This window comes from Pinus tabuliformis, chromosome 7 (assembly GCF_031772625.1).
Source record: "Pinus tabuliformis cultivar Carrire ecotype Pingquan chromosome 7, CPIR1, whole genome shotgun sequence".
Classification (NCBI taxonomy): domain Eukaryota; kingdom Viridiplantae; phylum Streptophyta; class Pinopsida; order Pinales; family Pinaceae; genus Pinus; species Pinus tabuliformis.
This window is the reverse complement of record NC_142293.1, coordinates 972,121,545-972,143,763: the sequence shown is the minus strand read 5'-3', so window position 1 is coordinate 972,143,763 and position 22,219 is coordinate 972,121,545. Positions and strand designations below refer to the sequence as shown.

The following is a 22,219-nucleotide window of genomic DNA, read 5'->3' as shown; positions in this document are numbered from 1 at the left end:
GGATGAGAGCATGAATGTAGTCGTGCTCATGCCAATACCTGTTGCTTCCAACACAATGTTTATTGTATTGTTTATCTATTTGTACACGCCCATGCATCAAATCTTCTCTCACACACACGTTGATCCACGCAATAGTATCATTGAATTCCAATTCTTGACAATTTAATGCACATTTCTCGGATATGTGCTAGGACAGATAAAGTGCTAAGTATTTAAGCTGCAAATATAGTTCAAAAAGGGCCATGGTGCTGAGTCAATCTTTCTTTAAGAAAGATCGCATCGTTGTAAACATATTTTATTTATTCTTCAAACACTTTCCAGTAGAAGCCAAGTCAAGCTCCATGAGATTCATTGCTATCAAAAATTCTTCTCTATAGGGTTATTGACAAGTTTCAACTCAAATCGAAAGGATTTGTCATTTTTATGGTTTCAATCCCACTATGATGAGGTCTTATAAGAGTACGTTGTTTCTAAATTGTTTACAGAGCTTCACGAAATTACAAATCTGAGTGCAATATATACTGGATTGACTTATGCTCCAAAAGGGACACAAATCTTGTTGAATTTCTTATGATTAAGGTAGGGTATTAAATAAACATTTTGATACCAATGTTAGACCAAATCAATATTGAAATGTTTAAAAATTTGTAGGTTTGTGACTCAGTCAAAACATTGCAACATAATTAATTACCAAGGAAAGGGTGGGAACCAGTTTCAACAATATTTTTAATTACAACATTTGTCACTTAGATCTACTCAGAATAGCCACAATAGTAGTTTGAATACTCCAATGAAATCACAACAAATATGTTATTGTAATTCACCAAATATTATGAAGAACATAATGGGGTTGTGTGTACAACTCCCATCTTGGAGAAAATGTTCAATATGGAGTGGAATTCCTTAGGACACAAAATTGGTACATTTTAGGGATTTTATATTAATAAAGTTATATTATGGGCCCAAACCCTTACACAATGCTTCAATATTTTGACATAAGATAAAATCAACATTCCTAACAACAAAATTGTAACCTCTAAGGCTACAATCCTCCCTACAAGGAAAACAAAATGAATATATACTTGACAAAAGTACCCAAGTATCAAAAGAAATTTACATAGCAACATGGATAAATAGAGTTTGATACTACTATAAAAGACCAACCAGAAGCTTGATAATCTGCAATGACCATGTCCTCTTGGAAACATCACCGGACCATCTCCTCCCATTTCAAGTTGAGCTCCACTACTTTTAGAGAACTCCTAGGAAAAAACATGAACATTCAGGGAATAGATATTCTCATTAAGGCTAGTCAATGCTTGTTCCATATGAGCTTGAAGCCCAAGTAACTTAACCTCTAGGAATAGTTGAGATTATTGCATTTTCATTTCAACCATATCTTCCAACTCATGGATGGATAGTTGTAGCACATAGATAGCCTCCAACATCCTCTTAGACATTATACTAGCATTTACGTTGTCCTTAATAGCCAAGGGATTAGCCATCATTGAACAAAATATTTTCACCCAACTAGATGAATCACTCACCAATATTCTCCACAATTCTAGCTAAAAATGAATTAGTGACACTTGGATAGAATGAGAGGCTAGGTAATTCATTTTATACATAGGGCTGAGCACCTGCCACAAAGTTGAACTAGAATAAGGATTTCAAATCCATTTAAAGATCATTAATAGTACCAATATTGAATGGGATATGAATTCTATGGGAACATAGTTAAGGCCATCCCATTGCTTAATGAGAAAAACTCCAAGACCAAGGAATTCCAGAGAAAATCCTACTAGGGGTATATTAAGTAGACTAGACTCTCAACATAACAAATGAATAATGTGACTTGCCACTTGTTTATGAAAACATGACAGTGGGATGAAACCTCAAGGATCGATGGATGGAAAAGGGAATGGTGCCAAATCTCAAAGGCCTTCTATTTCTAGAGGTGAGCCATGGAAAGATCTAGATAAGAGATTATAATGCACCATTATTTTCTAGAGATTTTTCCTATGATATCAATGAAAATGAGGGCATAATTACACCTTAGGGAACCAACCATGACTTAGGTAATAAATATATTAGTGAGACAAAATATATATTTCCAAGTTGCCTTGGTCCATATATGATCCTTTTTTGGCCTAAGTATCTACGACCAAATTGAGACGCCTATGCAGGTGGAAAAAAACCAATTTCTCAAACTAAGATGAAGTCACACTAATTCTTGAGAGAAAAGGAGAAGGATCACAACATATTGTCTTTAAATCCTTGGTCACCTCATGAATCACAATCAATGAGTCATTGAATATCATTAGCTTAGTCATTTAAGATCATGATAATCTGAAGTAATTTTTGGAGCAATGATTATCTTGAGAAGAGAAACAAAAAGGTGTCACAAAGATATTGGGTTATGACTTTGAAATTATTTAGAGAAATGGAAAAAAATATTGTGGCATATGTAATCTCAAGGAAAGAGGATGATACAAATGGTTTAATTATGTGCTATGTCCATTCCAAACTATTACTAGGAGGAAGAAGTAAGGATAGAATGGAAGCACCATGAAAATGTATGAAAGATCATTCAATAGCTACAAGAGGGCCCAGATGTAGTATACAAATTTACATGGAAAATTTATTTGCGATAGTATCAATATTTCTTATACTTATGAGAGAATTCTCAACTCAAACAAAAGGTCCTTTTGAAATTACACACTTATCCTATAGGAGGACATTCAGGGATTTTGAAGACATACCATTGGATCAAGAAATAATTTTTTGGTAAGGTATTAAATTAGATGTGAAAAAGTTTGTGGAAGAATGCGTGGTATGCCAATAAAATAAAGGAGATCCTATCAAGACACAAAGGCTCCTTCAACCATCATCCATACCAAGCTAGTGTTGCAAAGAGGTTTCAATGCATTATATTATAGATTTACCCAAATATAAATGAAAGAGTGTCATTATGGTAGAACTAGATTGGATGAATAAGTGTGCCCTCTTTTTCTCTCTTTCTAATCTTTTTAAAGAAAGTATTTTTGTAGAAAAAATCACGGAAATGGCCTAAAAGCTACATGGAATACCAATTTTTTTTGTAAGTGACACGGATCCAATTTTCACTGGGAAATTTTGGACTTAATTATTTTCTTGATTAGGTACTCAATTGGCCAACAACTCACCTTAAAATCGTCAATATGAGGGGAAAATTAAGGTAGTGAAAAAATATTTAGAAGGATATCTATGTCACTTAACATATGATAGGTAGAGAGAATGGGTCAAATGGCTTCCCTTGGAAAAATGGCGGTACAACACATCCTTCCATACTTCGTCATCCTCCATCCATCACATCACCCTTGAAATGTACTTTTCTAACTTACAATCCGATGGTCATGATATGTTCTAGACATGAAGTGATCCAATGATTCATTCTCTCCTTGGTATTAGCGACACTTGATCCATGGCTTAACACTTGATTGGTACATGATCTCTATTTAAAGAGCATGGAGGGTCATTTGTAGGGTGCCCGTTCATGAGATAAGCTTATGTAAATTTTCTTTCTTTTATTAATAAATTTCCTGAAGTGGCCATGTCGGTTCAGGTCATGGATTGTTTCCCTCCTTGAAGGTTTTAACCACATCAAGAATACTAGTGTATTGATTTGTGATCTATTTGTGAGTGGTGTCCTTCGGTGTTCTATCTGAGGAATTTACCATGTAAATTCCTACAATTGCTACTACATTTAAGATAATTTTCCTCCAAGTGATATTTTTGTAGTTCTCGATAAGTGTAGTGGTGAAAGTGTGAAACCAACCCCTAGAAATAATGATGACCAATTTTTCTTTTTGATACCTTTATGAATATGATACAATATGCTTCTCACTCATCTATAAGGTAAAATCTAACTACATAAGTAATATTCTCTTGATGTTGGTGTTGATGTTCGAAAAAAGAATGAACATATTTGATTACATAGGGGATTTCAATGTGTAATAGGAAATAACAAATGGGTTTCTACAATAGAGAAATAACATTATGTTGGAAACAACACCAAGATTGAAAATGATTCACCATTATGATCATAACAACTAGTTATATATCCCACTCATTGAATATTAGCTAGGATGTTATTTATGAATCCTATTAAATGAAAAATATGAAGTTAATATGGATCAATAATAGTCCCATTGCACATGAAAATGTATATGAAGAGCCTTGAAAAATGACATGAAAAGTTAGCTATGTCACTAGTTTCAAAGCCTTTAGAAATTTCATAACTATGTTTTTACTTCCCATATCACAAAATTTTGAGTTTTTCAAACAGAATATTATTTGTGGGGAGGTCATAGGAAGGTTTACTAAGTTAAGTTTCTTTTGGTAGTGATCGACCCGCCAACATGTCAGGGAATCTGCTCGATAAGAAGTCCTAACTAGACCTTAGACAGTTTGGAGTATGAGTCCTAGCAGTGGGTAGTAAAGATATGCCTAGACTGCGATAGTGCACAGAGGTAAAAAAAAGATCCTTGTCGGAAGCAATTGTGTGACCTTGCAGTGAGTCAAGAGAGATGCATGCGGAGGTTCTAACACACAGAGGTGAAAAGGAAGTGTGCCCCTTGCAAGCATATAATAGTACGTAACCTGAAAGGAACATATGAGCTTAATAACATCACAAACTGGAAAGTAGAATAGTCGTCAATCCAAAGTGATGAGTTAAATCAACAACATGTTTCAATGAGATTCATACAATCACACATGGAATAGTCCATAAATAAATGTTTAAGTTAAAACTACATACATTGCTAAAGTAACCAGAATAGTTGAACTACAATAACAACATATGCATGAAACATGTTGGCTCTGTAATATTATATGCATGAAGCAATGGCAGGGAAATCTGTGTAGTGTTCCATAGTAGGACAGGATCGGACTGCAGGGAGCTACTAGTCAAAACTGCAAAATTTTGGGAGACAGTTCGAAACAAGCAGTAGGGGCTTCTAGACATAACTGCATAGATTTTGGGGTGATTGCAAATAGAGGGAGAAGGGCAGGTGCCAATCAAAACTATGTAATTTTCTGAGGGAGAGAAGAGCACACCATCATGGGGCCTACCTGTTAGATCTACTTAATTTCTCGGTACAGTGCAGCGACATGTAATAGGGACCTGTCCCACATTTCTACGCAATTTATACAGGCAATACAAGGCAAGCAGCTGGAAAATTTTAGCGCAATTTTTGGGATCAGTGGAGCCCTGGGTCATAACTCACTTCAGTTTTTCCAATTGACTAGAGAAAAGGTTGATGTGTGATCTTTACAGGAAGTGAAGACTAGATTGGAATTCGAGACAACTTCTACATTGTTCTAGGAGATAGTCAGCTAACGCATTTACAAAATTATGTAGTGCAATGTACTCGGAGGATAGCCTCAAGCTCTATGTAGTTTGGCAGCAGTGCAGGATCACTGAGAGCTAAGACAATGCAATGCAGCTCAGTCGGGGTCCAGTTGAATGAGGGTTGTTTGGTCTATGGATTTTTAGGAAAGATGAATAAGTGTGAGATAAATTGAACTTGTGCATACATGACGTTGTGATTACACACTTAGAATAACTCGACAACAAGACACCTAAAACCAAAAAGACAAACATGTCAAAGCATGACCCTCTGTGGGACTATTTAATGTTGAAAATGACAAGTGCAAACTTGGGATAGACTTTAGGATGACCGTGATGAAAGTTGCACGAAAGTGCTTACAAATTTTTATGTGAGTGCGATGGGTGTTCACATAGCTAAGGAAACTGAAAAACACAAAGACAAACCTATGAAAACACCAGAACAAGATCACAAGCATGACATAATAATTGACATGCCAAAGACGACAGTTGGTTCAACAAGAAAAAATGAAGGAAGACACATAGGGGAAACATATGGAATGCCTTTTAGTGCTTGCAAACATGCATGTTATTGAAGACATAATGATATGACAACAACAAGTAGTCCCTCAAGCTACACTAAGAGATGTACTTCAAAATATGTATTTTACTTACCATGCATACCCTCAAGATTATATGCATCTGACGAAGTTTGCATGAGGTCTCGATCTTTTATCATAACTTGGTTTCTTGGTCCTTCTCCTCAACTCCTTAAGATTGATGTAGCATGTCACGTTTTCCTGTAGTCACTGAGAAATAGATCAACGTAGATTCAACAGACAGTGACCTTTGCCCAGATGATCTGTGTAGTTTTCCAAAGAAATGTTGGGCTGCTCTATGCAATTTCTGGGAGCAAGGCTATTGGATAGTTAGGAAAACACTGCATATTTTTTTATATGAAAAACACTACTACGATATGAGGTCCTAGGCATACACCTCTGCACAATTTCGGAGTGTAGTGCAGCCTAAGAAGTTGAGGGACAAAACTGTGCATTTTCTGATGACAGGACACTATTATGGGATGGGTTTGTGGGAGGAAACCTCTGCACATTTTCTGAATGCAGGAAAGGTAGACTGCCCTGTGCATTTTTTGAGAGCAGCGTTGGTTTCCTGTCTACTCTTCTCATTTCTAGAGAGAAGTGGTGGCTACATGACTTCTCTTCACATTTCTAGAGAGAAATCCTAGATGGGTAGCCAAGGGACAACATTGCACAGTTTCTGAAGATAGTGGGTTTCGGTTGGGGAAGGACATTGGAGGAAACCGCTAAATATTTTTGGATGGCAAGGGAGGTTGGCGTCTGTGCACATTGTGTAGTTCCAACAGGCAAGGGAAAAAGCTTGAGGGTTGCAGAAGTGAAGAGTGAAGTTCTGAAAAGCTAGATGAGGTTAGGTTGCTTAGGAAATTGGTTAAGTGTGAGATGAGTGAAACTGATGTAGACAGTGAGAGAACTTGACTATGATCAGACATGAACACTTAGTGATACAACATAGACCATTCATAACATAAAAGACATACTCTGCTTGATGCAACAACCTTTGTGACAAGAGTGTGTAAAGTGAGTGTGAAGCATGTCTATGTAATGAGAATGACCCATACGTAAAAGATTTCCCCTTGAAGCAGAAAAACATTCCCTTTTCATGGCAAACAATAATCCCCATGCCCAAAGATGACACATACTACATAAAGATGAGAACGTGAAAAAATATTAAGATCAAGTACAGGGTTTGAGATCATCAGCTTACCAATAAGTGACCAAGGAACGATTGATCACAGGATCCACGGTAGGCTCCGAAATTTGCATGCAAGCCAAAATTTTGGATGGTGGTTGTAGCTGCTACTATAGTTTCCAACATATAATCAATAGTAGTATAGTTTTATAAACTCTCATGAAAGAGTAAAGAAAGAACTTATTTTCGATGTCAAATTAAGGATGACCTAACCATGCAAGTAGTTTTTTTGGTTACTTAAATGGACTTCAACATATTGACTTACATCTTGTACAACAATCTTGAAAATCAATGATAATTGACTCTATGAAAGAACCTTTGGATACACTTTAATAAAATGATTATTATACAAGGAAAAATAATAGATATTTATGATCATAGTTGGGTCTAAAGAGGAAGATTGTATATGCATGGAACTAGATGTGAAGTTAAGAATAACTTGTTTAATAGTTCTTGATGCTATTTTAAATCTTAATATACTTTTTTTTAACATAAATTAAATTTTGGTGTTTTCATTATGTTCCAATAATGTGCCAAGTGCATTGAAATTAATCTATGCCATTAATCTATGTCCCATGATAATATTAAAAATTTAATAAGCCATTAATTCAATCTCATATTAATTCTTGGCTTATTATGGCTTGGTAATATATGCTTCATTTCCCAACGACAAAGAATCTGTGGCATATTTGTTGAATTAAGTTGGTGATTCCTTTTGGTATCGAGGCAAGTGCCATCTAGTATACTGGTATATCCTCTAGTACTGATTTAATTAGAATTAATCTGCCTACTCTAGATAGCCATCTCTACTGCTAGATGTTGATGCACCCTTCAATTTTTGCAATGAGCCAAGTCCAGCCTCCATGTCTAGTCTTGTGAATTGAAATTGTTGTAGTGCATGTCTTTGTTCATTTAGTAAACAGCACACATGCATAATGGTTGTTTTTTGTAATTGGGCATCATTCTTGTATCTTTAAAAAACATGGAAAAAATATGCTTGAAACAAGTGGTGTCCCGAATAGATCCATCTAAAAGTATTTGTACGTCATCAACAAATAAAAGATGCATTATATAGGATACATATGTCATCTTGACCCCACTAAAATACCCGGATTATCGGGCATTGGTTATGAGCCCACTTAATCCTTCCATGGTGGAGAGGAATGAGAGAGGTGATAAAGGACACCAATGTCTATATGATGCAACCCCATTGATGAGTATGCTATATGATGCAGATGTGAAACAACACATAATCCATTTTATGAAAGAATGTGGAAAGCCAATATGGGTAAGTATAAGTTGTAGGTATGTCCAAAATGCTCCATGAAATTCTTTTGAAAGGTCAATCTTAAGAATGATGCTATAATTGTTCTTTCTCTTTATGGAATGTAGCTCTTCTTGTGCAGTACCATTGGATTCATGGATCTGTCTATGATTGAGGAATGAAAATTGCTCCTTGGATATCTACCTGGATAATATGGGCTTGATGCAGATATCAATGATCTTAGATATTAGTTTTTTATATGCAATTTCATAAGGAGATAGGTCGATAGTTGTGAAAATTCAGGGGGTTATCATCTCTGGGTATGAGTGCTATAAATGTAGAATTAAATCCCTCGTGCATCTTCCCTGATAGTTTGCAATCCTCGATAAACATGAGGAGATCTACTCCAATATGGTAGAAATAGGTAAGGTAGAATTCAATTGGGCACCCATCTGATCCATGACTTTTATCTTTTTTGAACCACTTCTGCACAGCTTCAATCTACCCCAGCGTGATCATCTTGTTTAGTTTCTCCACCTCCTCTTCCTCCACAAATTGAGTCATTGTCCCAACAATGTCTAGTACTTCTGTAATGGTATCTTCTCTTGGATCTCTAAACATTTGGGAGAAATGTCTAGTGCCCATATCTGCAATATCACTAAATGTATTGGCCTCCTTGCTATTATGATCTCTTAAACTCCATATCGTATTGATTAATTTCCTCCTCGTGGAACATTTTTGGAAGAATTTTGTGTTTTCATCCCTGACCTTTAGCCAAATAGCTCTGCTCTTTAATCGCCAAGTCTCCTCTTTCTATCTTAAGAGTTTAATATTATCTTCTTCCATCCTCATAAGTTGTTCCTTCCATTCATATGATATATAACCTGAATTGCTAGTGCCCTCCATCTCCTTAATTTCTTCTTCAATTTTTAGTATTGTAGCATCGTCTCTTATATTTTTCTCTTTTGCCCATAATGTAGTACTGTGCTCGATCCATGATAAATTACGCGATATGACCACTGCTGGTGAGGAGTCGTTATCTTGGCCATAGTGAATCCAAGATTCCTTTACAATATTATGTAATTTTGATTCCTCCAGCGAGGCCGAGTTAAATTTTAAAGGAGAGTTTGGATTACAATTGGAATTTATGACTTCAAAAAATATAGGGAAGTGATGAGATATTCCCCCCGATCCCACCCACTATCTAAATCTATAAAAAAGATCCACCAGTGGTGCTTTAATGATAAATCGATCCACCTTTGGGCCTGTGCATCCTCGCTTATTCTCCTATTTCGCAAGGTAGGCAAGATCTTGGCCATGTCTATATTTAGGAGGTTATGTGTATCCAATAGGTGCTCAAGATATTCAGTGAGGGGATCAGTGTGTGCTTGAGCACCCCGTGATTCAACATGTCCCAATGAGAAGTTTATATCCTCGCCAATGATGATATTGTCTTTATCCACAAAATATGCAGTCATTAGTTTATCCCAAAATCCCACACGATTATGACACGGTCCATATATATTTATCAAACAGACTAGGGCATCTAGTTCAATAGATGTGATGTCTGCACCCAATACACCTTCACTACCCCATATGTTATCAATATTGATATTTTTATTATTGAAACCGATGGTACATCGCCCCGATCGACCTATCACAACAAGTGTATGGAATGTCCAGCGAAGAAGAATGGTTGTGAGTAAGATGTTGATGGAAATAATACCCTCTCCCAATGTCTCTTGTAGGAATATAACATCGATCCTTTCAGATCCGATTAGTCCCTTGTGTGCTAATTTTTTGTCAGAGCTAGCAAGACTCGTGTAGTTGAAAGATAGGTGCTTCATGGGGTAACCAATTTACAGTTTCCTTCTACTCTAAGAACCTAGTCAATGGAAGTTTGTATGTGTGTCGCCACCTCAATACCAACCCTCTCGATGGCCTTTGAAATATTTGATTACCTACCCTTGGGAATTTTCTGAGTTTTAGGAGGAGGCTCATCTCGGAGGCCAAAGGTGTGATTTGGCTTGGGGTGGCAAGGGACCAGAGATTGTATCTATGTTGTGAGCTATTTCCGGATATTTCCTCCCATTCAGAATGTAATGAGGGAAAAACCTCAATTGTAGTGGGATCAATAACCATTGCGGTGGGGTAGGGGCATAGGGAAATGCAAAAGGACATGTGATGGGACTCAAATTGCATGCAAATAAACCCAAAACCGATGCATATATTGATAAATTGGCATATTCAAAATTCAAAATATTATAAGATGCCGGGGTTTCTGTTGTTATGTTCTATGCAAGAGTCAATGGAGTTCCAATTATGTGAGTGCCTGTTGTCGGTTGTCTTCCAGGGGACTCGATGTGCACATTGGTGATCAACGAATATTCCTTATACAAGTGACTCACTTCATGGCATCACCTGCACTCGAAAGGTAGCCCTTCATAGTCTAGGATTTGCCATCTAATGAGCTCCATGAATTGTAAGCAAAAACTTTCAACTAACCCTTCTATGGTATCGAGATGTACGAGAATTCTGGCAATGGTAATCGTGCCACATTCAATGTATGATCTATTGTGGTCTATATATATCCCTAGATCATTGCGAATGCACCTGAATACACCCTCTGACCAATATTGCAGAGGTATACCCAGTAGTTGTACCTTTATAGGTCCCGCCCCAATTTTTTATTTTTCAGGTTTGAATAGTGTCATCCATCACTTCAGTGATATTAGAGTCATTTTTGTGTGAGAGTAATTGGACAACACCTAGTTCACCTCGTGTGGTCTAGCAAATATGAGGGCAAACCATATGCACATCATAGTAAGGACAACTGACAATTGATCTAGGATGTGACCCAATATCTGCAAAGTCGAGCATTTTAACCTAGCCGAGGAGTAGTTACAACCTCTGACTTGGCCGATTATCACTGTTATTTTTGTGTCTGCAGCTTCTGCCATACTTATGCTCTCTCCAAAAACAAGTAGTCACGCATGTTCTTCCACCTTAGTGAATTTGGATATTTTCCTGCCCGTTGTGTGTGGGTGATATTCTAGGTTATGTTCACTCGCCTCATGCTTGTTATCATGAGAATCTGAGACTCTCGTTTCTTCTTGTGCTAGTACTTGTTGTGATATGCCTTCGAAGCATCATGATGTGTGAATCGAGTGCTATGGCCGAGAGACCTGTGGGTCAGTCCCTGTGGTCTCTAAAGTGAGCCTTATATTTTCTATGCCAAATGTGGCTGCTTCATGTACAAGTAAACCCTATGCTACCACAGTTGTCTCTCGAGTACCAGATTTATGATGCACCTCTAGTTCATATTCCCAATACTGGAGCTCGAAAGGAGACAATATTTTTAGTATTGGTTGTGGCTTTTCATCATGTAAGGTGTATAGGAACTCTGAAGTGGGTGCAAGGTTCGGTTGAATAAAACCTAGGTTGTTGATGGTGGCCACTTCATCCTCCACCTCGGATACAAATGCCTCAACTTGGACATCCCGTGCATGGTGGTTCTGTGGTGTACCAATTTGTGTTGTATCCATTGAGTCTGATGAGAAGTCAACCATCTCTTCCTCGAGGAAAATGACATTTTCAGCTATTCTTGTTCCAATGAATTATGGAGTGATAAGTTACTCTGTGCCTTCGGTAATACCCTCGCCGAGTGAATATATAAAGTAGTTATCTAACCGGTTTGTTTCCCTTCCACTTCTTGTTGTCTAGCCTCACCCGCGCCAATAAATGTTAACCCCTTCCACTTCAGAGGTGCCCAAAAGTTACCATTCATTGTAATTCACGTTGCCATTTTGACAATTGACTCATTCCTCCTAAAGGCTCCCTCGCATTTCTAGGGTTTCACCATTTTCGCAAGAGTGTTCAAAAATACTAATAAATAGTACATGTATAATTTGTATGGCTTGGATAAGTGCATCTAATTTCATGTTCCCTTTTAACTTAACTTGTTTTATTTCAATATCATAAGCACTAATGAATACTAACCATCTAGATTATCTAGCATTTAAATGAGGGTGATCAAATAGATGTCTTATTCCACTATGGTCTATCATCAAAATAAATTTCCTACCCATGAGATAGGGATGCTACATATCTAATGCATGCATAATGTTTGTGAGTTTCAAATAATGGGTAACATAATTTTCTTCATGTTTTTCCAGTTTTTGGATTTGTATCTTATCACATGATTATCTTACATAAGCGCTAAACCTCATCCTTCCTTACAGGATTTTGTTCATACTATGAAATATTTGTTTGGGTCTATAATTGTTAGAATTGGAGCATTATTTAAAAGTTGCTTTAATTGTTGAAATATTTCTTCACATTAAATATACCAAACTAATTTTACTCCTTTACATTGTAAATAACATATAGGATGACCAATTTTTCAAAATCTTTTAATGAATCTACAATAGTATCTTGCAAGTCCCTTAAATGGCCTTACATCTATCACATTCTTCGAAGTAGACTAGTTCATAATACCCTTGAAATTTGTCTATAGAAATTGAGATTCCTAGATTAGAAATAACTTGTCCCAAATACTGTATTTGTCCTTTTTAGAAATTGCATGTACTAAACTTGGCATTTAAGTGATGTTTACTTAATATCTACAAAACCAATCAAAGATCTTCTTTGTGTTCTTCCTAAGACTTAGAATAAATGATAATATCATGTATAAATACAATATAAACATATCTAAGTATTCTATAAAGGTGTTATTCATGAGACACTCGTGTAGCTAGTGCATTGGTAAGACAAAATGGTACCACTATAAATATAAAATTAAACATATCTTGTTGTGAAAGTTGTCTTATAGATATCATCATCTTTTATTTTGACATGATGATATGTCAATGTCAAGTATATTTTTGAAAAGTATTTGTTCTCCTTTACTTAATAGAACAAACAATTAATTTAAGGTAATGGATACTTATTTTCCACTGTCATTTTGTTCAACTATTTATAATAATGCACATCCCAAGTGTCTAATACCTTTTCTTTACAAATGGAACTAGTGCTGCACAAGTAAGTACATTTGATATAATGTATCCTTTTTCAAAAGTCCCTACAATTACATTTTTAGCTCCATCAAATCAAGGGTGCTCAGTTTATAATGTGCTTTAGATATAGTTGATTTTAGGCACACACACACATACACTCACATCATCATTTAACCCTTCAAATCATTTAAGCCTTTTCTTATGCCATATCTTAACCAATTCATGTGAATACCTAATTAGTTTTCCTTTTTAAGTATTACATTATGTTTTCATAACTGCAAATATTTGAAGTTGTGAATTACATCTACCTTCTAGTGCAATATATAGAGTTTGGATTAGGTTTCAATGAATTATAGTTGAAATAGTGGTCAATTCCTTCACGATAAGAGTGAACATGCAATTTCTACTACATTTAAGATAAATTTCCTCCAAGTGATATTTTTGTAGTTCTGCATTATTCACCATTATGATCATAACAACTAGTTATATATCCCACTCATTGAATATTAGCTAAGATGTTATCTATGAATCCTATTAAAGGACAAAGATGAAGTGAATATGGATAAAGAATAGTCCCATTGCACATGAAAATGGATATGAAGAGCCTTGAAAAACCACATGAAAAGTTACCTATATCACTAGTTTGAAAGCCTTTAGAAATTGCATAGCTATGTGATTACTTCCCATATCACATAATTTTAAGTTTTTTAGAGAGAATATTATTCCTCAAGAGGTCATAAAAAGGAACCAATTTTGTGCCCTAAGGAATCCCACTCCACAATTAATATTGTCTCCAAGATGGGAGTTGTACACACAACCCCATTATGTTCTTCAAAATATTTGGTGAATTACAATAGCATTTTTGTTGTGGTTTCATTGGAGTATTCAAACTACTATTGTGCCTATTCTGATAGATCTAAGTGACAAATGTTGTAATTAAAAATATTGTTAAAACTGGTTCCAACCCTTTCCTTGGTAAATATGGTGCAATGTTTTGACTGACGCACAAACCTGCAAATTTTTAAACATTTCAGTATTGATTTGTTCCAACATTGGTATCAAAATGTTTATTTAAGACCCTACCTTAATCATAAGAAATTCAACAAGATTTGTGTCCCTTTTAGAGCATAAGTCAATCCAGTATATACTGCACTCAGAGTTGTGAACCTCATCATAGTAGGATTGAAACCATAAAAATAATATATCCTTTCGATTTGAGTTGAAACTTGTCAGTAACCCTATAGAGAAGAATATTTGATAGCAATGAATCTCACGGAGCTCGACATGGCTTCTACTGGCAAGTGTTTGAAGAATAAATAAAATATGTTGAGAAGTATGTGATTTGATCTAAAGAAAGCTTGACTCACCACCCTGGCACTTTTTGAACCATATTTGCAGCTTAAATACTTAGCACTTTATCTGTCCTAGCACATATCTGAGAAATGTGCATTAAATTGTCAAGATTTGGCATTCAATGATACTATTGGGTGGATCAACGTGTGTGTGTGAGAGAAGATTTGATGCATGGGCGTGTATAAATAGATAAACACTACAATAAACATTGTGTTGGAAGCAACATGTATTGGCATGAGCACGACTACATTAATGCTCTCATCCATGACTCTCTCAAAGCCTGATATCGCTTATAGAGAAGCCTTCGAGTTAAGGGAATTTAATACATTAAACTTATATGTTGGGTATATTGATTTGTTAAGGGAAATATTTTATATATTTCACATTATATGATAAGAATAATGGTGCCATCTACATATTTTTTTTTTGTTTTGAAAGTTTGATTTGTCATATAGTTAGGAATGGTGGGTGGTCAGCAAATAATTTGGATGTGGACATAGTAGTATATTTTTATAAACTCCCATGAAAGAGTAAAGAAATAACTTATTTTGGATGTCAAATTAAGGATACCCTAACAATGCAAGAAAAGTTTTCTGTTACTTAAATTGACTTCAACATATTGATGTACATTTTGTACAACGATGTTGGAAATCAATGATAGTTGACTATATGAAACAACTAGTTAACTATATGAAAGAACTTGTGGATACACTTTAATAAAATGATTATTATAAAAGGAAAAAGAAGAGATATTTATGATCATACTTGTGTCTAAAGAGGAAGATCTTAGATGCATGGAACTATATGTGAAGTTAAGAATAACTTGTTGAAAAGTGTTTGATTATATTTTAAATCTTACTATACATTTTTTTTGACAAAAATTAAATTTTGGTGTTTTCATTATGTTCCATTAATGTGCCAAGTGCATGGAAATTAATGTAGCTATGCTCATTTTGTTGTTCTGATTCTTTGTTTAAAAGTTTTATGTAGTTATAATATGCTTACAAAATAATTCTTTTGTGTATATTGACTTGAATGGAGGAAGAAGATCCATAAGGAGAGTTGCAAAGTACATTTTCCACTCAAAATAATATCTTATTACTGCCCATTCCTATATTAGAGTGAAATAAAATAAATAAGGTGGCGAATAGGTTTCTCAAGCATGCAACAAATCTAAGGATAAAAAAACCCTTAGTTAAATGCATATGCAAGGAACGCTCAAATTTTAGTGCCATGACCATGTGAATGAGAGAGATAAAGTAAGTGTTAAGCGATAGGAGGGCATGCCATTTAGTTAAGTATCTACATTGAATATTTACTTGTGTGAGAAAGCAGGTGACTCCTTAATGAATTTTCTACAACCATAATTAACATGTTATTATTCATATGCCTTAGTTGGAAGCTAGCATTTTGATTAGATATGTGAAAGGTATTGTCTTGCACTATTTAAGAGAAGAACTAAAATGAATTAGAAGCTTTCTTTTAAAAACATTAGTGGTGCTTCCCAATGTTTTCTAACCCAAAAAGGATACAACATGACTAATGCCTTTAATTTTTGGATGGAGTCTTTGAGGTTTTGTCTAGCTATAAGCAATTTGATACCAAAGTTGACTTCTCTCATGGTATACTAAGAAAGATATTTGTGAAGAGAAGATAAAATATTTAAGGCTTCATAGCCTATTTGATTAAAATCAAGGATAATGATCTCAATATCACTAGTGTCAATGGCTATGTATTATGTACAACAATTACCATCTCACTACATTTTATTAGCTAGTATGGAGAGGGAAAGGAATGCCTTCATGTTTATGAATTTCTTCCAAGTAGATATATTGAATAGGACCTTCACATTGATGAGCATAAAGTGGTGGTTTCATCTAAATTACTATTTGTAATAGTTGTGGAGTTGCATAAACATTAGATTGGCTTACCTTTCATAAGTGATATGTTGCCCAAAAAATGGGCAAACCCAAGTAACAGCCCCTTGATTTGAATGATGAAAAAAGAATGATGTATAAGTGAAAGGAGGCTTGTCAATGTTCTAACTTGTTTGGACTAGATGATGAAAATATTGTTGTGTACCCAAGAATTATGGGTGGCAACTTAGTGGATACCAAAACAATATTAGTTATGACAATCTACACATTATTGTTGGGATGATTACAAAACATTGTGGCAAAAGCTTCCTTTAAATTATGATGTTAAAAATAAGCTTTAATGGCACCATGATAATCTTCAAAATCTAATAAACCATTGATTCAATCCCATCAACCAATTAATTTAATTCTAAAATTATTTAAAATCCCCATTAATTAAATTCCAAAAATGTTTAAAATTTCCCATGAATTAAATTCCAAAAGTATTTCATATCAAATTAAAATAAATAAATATATTGAATTGGATATCTCATAAAAGTATTAATGCTGATATCAATCATTGATAATAAATATTTATTTTATTGTAAATATTTAAAATAGATATACCAAATTCCGTCTCTGTATCCAGCATTTTTATATTTTTTTATCGTTCACTTATTGTTCACCGCACAGGATGGATGGAGTATCTCATAAAGTGATGTATTGATATAATAAATAAATATTCTGATATAATAAATAAATATTCTGATGGTTTTTTAGTTGACTGTAAATATTCGGGCCCTGGTCTGAGTCCATGTCCACGCAACCTGGGCTCGGCGTTCTGGGTGTGTGCTGTGTCTTCCATTCTCATACAGTTGGAGGAAGGCGAAGGCGAAGGCGAAGGCGAGGGAGTTGAAGTTGTGAGGCTTTTCTTCACTGCAAACCCAACCGTGTGTCCATGTATCGCGAGCCTTCCTTCCAAAAGGACCAAATTAGGTTCCCTCCCTCCCTTTACCAAACGTTAACATTACATTTATTATTTCTATTGCTCACCACACAGCATCAAACATTTCTACTTTTCTGTTCGCCACACAGAATCTTGGCACATCAAATTACAATTTCGCACCTTGGCACATCAGCATTCTTTGGTGGGTACAAAATAATTGCGTAAAGCATCCCGAGATTGGTGCGCTGTGGACACGTGGCTTAGATTCGGAAAAAGCCATATATAACGATGACCTTGGCTTCCACTCCTCCACACCACCTACCGCGCCATTTCGTCTTTCGTTTCTGTGTAGCATTTGCTTGGCTTTGCCTTAGCCTTCACCTACTTCAGGCGTGAGAATAGCTTCAGCTGTGCAATGTGCCGCCCTGAGCAGCCGCCGCAAGCTTGAGAACGTGTTCCGCAAGTTCGACACCAACGGCGACGGCAAAATATCCAAGTCGGAACTGAGTTCCCTGATTAAGTTGGCGGAGATTGAAGGGGTGATGAAGGAGGTGGACTCCAACAAAGACGGCTTCATCAACTTCGACGAGTTCGTGGAGGCCAACTCCAAGAACCCCAATGCCACCCGTCTCATGCGAGACTCCTCTTCAGCTGTGCAATGTGCCGCCCTGCCCGGCCTTCTGGAGCTGGAGGACGTGTTCCGCAAGTTCGACACCAACGGGGACGGCAAAATATCGAAATCGGAACTGAGCGCCATCCTCAAGTGCAGCGCAACGGAGGAGAATATTGATGGGGGTGATGAAGGACGTGGACTCTAACAAAGACTGCTTCATCAGCTTCGACGAGTTCGTGGCCGCCAATGCCAACGACCTCAATGCCGCCCGTCTCATGCGAGGCCTGGCTTCAGCTAATTGACGCCCACTCCGCCCCCTCTAATTAATAAATAAATAATCACTATCACCTCACCTCTCAGCACTTAACTCTATCGTTATATGAGGGCTTAATGGATGTACTCTCTCTTTCTTTCTGCTATCCTACTTAGTTTTAAATATATGCACACATATTTACAATAACTACACTCTTGTCTTCATGCGATCCACTATCCCTAATCTTTTTACTTACGTTGTGATTTGAGAAAAAAACATCATTTAAAGTAATTACACACTCATCTTTTTATTTTTACTTACATTGTTGTTGTAGAAGAAAAAATCATTTAAAACATCATATTCTTCTTTTGTGTTATAGGAACCAATATGATTATGGGAATCACCCTAAAGCAATGAAAGCAAGAAACTCATTTTAGTTTAGTTTGTATGAAAGGAAGCAATTTATTTTAGTTTAGTTTAGTTTAGTTTGTGGTTGAGGAAATGTTGTGTGCCCTCATGACCAACACAATAGTGCTACCAAAGGGGGCATTGGTTATACAAAACGAGGCCAACATGCCTAAGGTTAGTGCGTTGAAAGGAGTAGGAATCAACATGGTTGTGCTCCCTCGGGAGACACTCTATGTCCTATAGGACAGAGTGACTACAGAACTGTGGGCCAGGGAGGGCCACGTGCTACAGGTGTTAAGCGAACAAAGAATCAACATTGACCAACTCAGCGTGCAGCATGATGGGGTAGTTGCACAGAACTGACGGAAGGTGTAGGTGGTTGAGGAGGCGTGCCAGATGGTCCCTAAGTTGGCCATCCCAGCACAGGCACTAGTAGAGGCACACATCTAGAGGTTAGCAGCAGGAGTGCATGAGTCATGAGCAGAGATGGCTAAGGTTCAGGTAGAGTTAAACCTTCAAATAGCAAAGTTGTAGTTGAAGGCGCAACCTTCAACTCTTCAACACGTAAGGGAACAACGCATCAGCGCCATCATGGCAGGAATAGAAGAGATCAACAATATAGTGAAGGACTGCACCAAAGTGTTGGAAGAATTGTTCGAGGTCCTCACTGCTCTACAAGAGGAGCTAAACATACAGGGCTCGGAAATAGAGGTGCGTGAGCTACAGCAACAGTATGACGAGGTGAAAGGGACCACGTAGATGGTGGCCCTCACATAGAGCCTCGCGCGAATGCAACAAGTAAAACCGCTTAAGGAGAAAGTAGATACAGTGCGACACAAAGAAGTGGTTCTAAAGGCACGCGTCCAACCATGGATTGATGAGGCCTTCATCATCACAACAACAATTGAAGGCAAGCTCACGTAGATGCAAGCGACATAGGAGGAGATATAGGGAAGTACTTCAAATACTGCGGTCTTCGAACAATGTGTCCAGGAGATACAACAAGCAGCCACTTAGTGCATTGCCGACATTGCAGCAGTTCGAGCAGAGTTCGGAGGTCTCCGTGTGAAGATCTCCGCACTGACACTGACTCTAGGGTGAGTCACGATGTTTGTGTTGGGGGCCTGTTTGGCGCAAGATCCCCCAAGGCAAGTTTTGGGGCTTAAAGTCCAAGTTTTGACTGAGTCTGATGTAAAGACTCCACAATATGAGGGCTTAATGGATGTACTCTCTCTTTCTTTCTGCTATCCTACTTAGTTTTAAACATATGCACACATATTTACAATAACTACACTCTTGTCTTCGTGCGATCCACTATCCCTAATCTTTTTACTTACCTTGTGATTTGAGAAAAAATTATCATTTAAAGTAATTACGTTTGTATGAAAGAAAGCAACTCATCATCTTAGTTTGTATGATTATATATGTGTAGATTTTTAGACAAGTAGTATCTTATTAAACTCTCTTGTTTTATCACCAATTTAGCTAAAATCATAAGGGCTCTTAAAAGGCATTATTTTCTTCCAACCAAATGACAGCAATACAAAAGCTCCTCCTGTTAACACCCAGGTTGTTCCCTATGACTCCCAAGGGAATACGGCTGGGGTAACCACTAACCAATCTTTGGATCACAGTTCCTAGCCAAACTGTAATCAGAGAGGGCTCTCTCTTTATAATTTGTCTCTATTTTGATAGTGTTTTAGGCTAGCTATTATGCTCAGGTTTTTGGTTTATGTTTTGGTTGAAGGACTTCTTTCAGTGCTTAAGATGTAGTGTTCAGACAGTAGTTTATCATTGGGCAATGGAGTCTAGAGCTGTGAAATGTTTTGAAATGCTGCAGTGATGATGTTCAGACTGCAGGGCCTATTGGGTATCTCAACAAACAAAATTTAAACTTAAATGGTGATGTATGGTCAGCCAACAGAAAGCAATTAAGAATTTCCCATTAAGTTGGTGAAGTGAAAGTGTAACAGGTGTCTCAGGAGCAAAATTGAATTCTTGAAACAAAGGTCACTGTGAAAGATATATTCTGAAAGCGCAGCAATTAAGAATTACACTTATCAAGATTCTAGCTGAAGAAAACATTCATTAACAACATAGATTGAACTCAGGGTATTGCATGAATAAGTCCTGAAGGTTATTCTTTTTCTTTGTTGCTAAACACTTAGAAATTAGAAACACATATGGATTGTAAGAGATTGAAAGACATAACAAAGAGAGTTACAGAAAAACTTATTGTATTTATGAAGTACACAGGAATCCTGCAGTTTTTCAACAGACACCAGAAAGCATTCAACACTTCAAAACTCCGAGAAATTCCATCACTTTCTTTATTAAAATTTGAAAGGATTACAACATAAGAAATTCTTCAAGAGAAATCAACAACAACCCCTCAACCTTGTGCGAGGGGCAAATATATACCATCGGTTATGCAAAATATCTGAGTGCTAAGTTATCTCAGAAATGAATACGTTCACCAACTTTTCAAGATATTTGATAAGAAAGTTATTACATCATTGAATACAAAGTAAATGCATCTTTATGCTTGTCAGAAGATATTTTGGCCTTAGGAGGCCACTGAGTCGGTTGGAGTGATCTGCATTAACGCTGAGAAATGCGCTTTTGGAGCTGCTCTGCTGTAGCTTCTCGGCCTGGACACCTGTAGCTTCTCACTTTGCTTTGTTGGCCGTTAGTTCTGCTGAGGTGGCTCAGCCTTCATCTTTAATGCATGCTGATTCTTTTAAACTGTCCTGTGTATGACAATTTGTATTTTCCATGAACAAAATTTATAGAATGGCCTCCTGTTTATAAAATCATCTGTATGGCCTTAGTCCACCATTCTAGTGTAGGTAGTTGATGCCTGAGAATTGCATCCATAGTCTCTTCTGCCTCTGTATATTTGTAAAAATTGGGAGGCACCTCAAACAGGTGTTTGATTTCATTCATTATAAAAAATAAACTCTCTACTCTATTGTAGAGAGTCTGTCCTATGGCTGGCCCTGTTTCCTCTGATGTGCTGGGCTTCTCATTGATCTAACTTGTAGCAAATGCATTAACCCTTTTGGCATACTGCTCATGAGTGAACAGTCTCCCTGCGCTGTTCAGTAAGCTGGGGAGCCCTCTGTTTTCCAATACCTGAAACTTCTCCATAAACCTGTTTACCTCAGTCTGCATGTCCTGGGTTCTTCTCTCTAATGTCTGCACCAAGTTTCTCAGGGTGAGAACCCTCTTGATTAACTGAATGTGCTCAGTTCTGTTTGAAATTCCCATGGCAACCAACTGAGTACTTGTTCTATTGTTAAGCACATTAATCATCCTGGTGGCAATTTCAGGCATATTGCTTAGAGCAGCTCTT

General features: G+C 36.7%; 1 pseudogene; it reads left to right on the top strand.

Moving 5' to 3' along the window:
* Window positions 1–14,698: 14,698 nt before the first annotated feature.
* On the top strand, window positions 14,699–18,505 carry LOC149250851 (putative calcium-binding protein CML18; annotated as a pseudogene).
* Window positions 18,506–22,219: the final 3,714 nt, after the last annotated feature.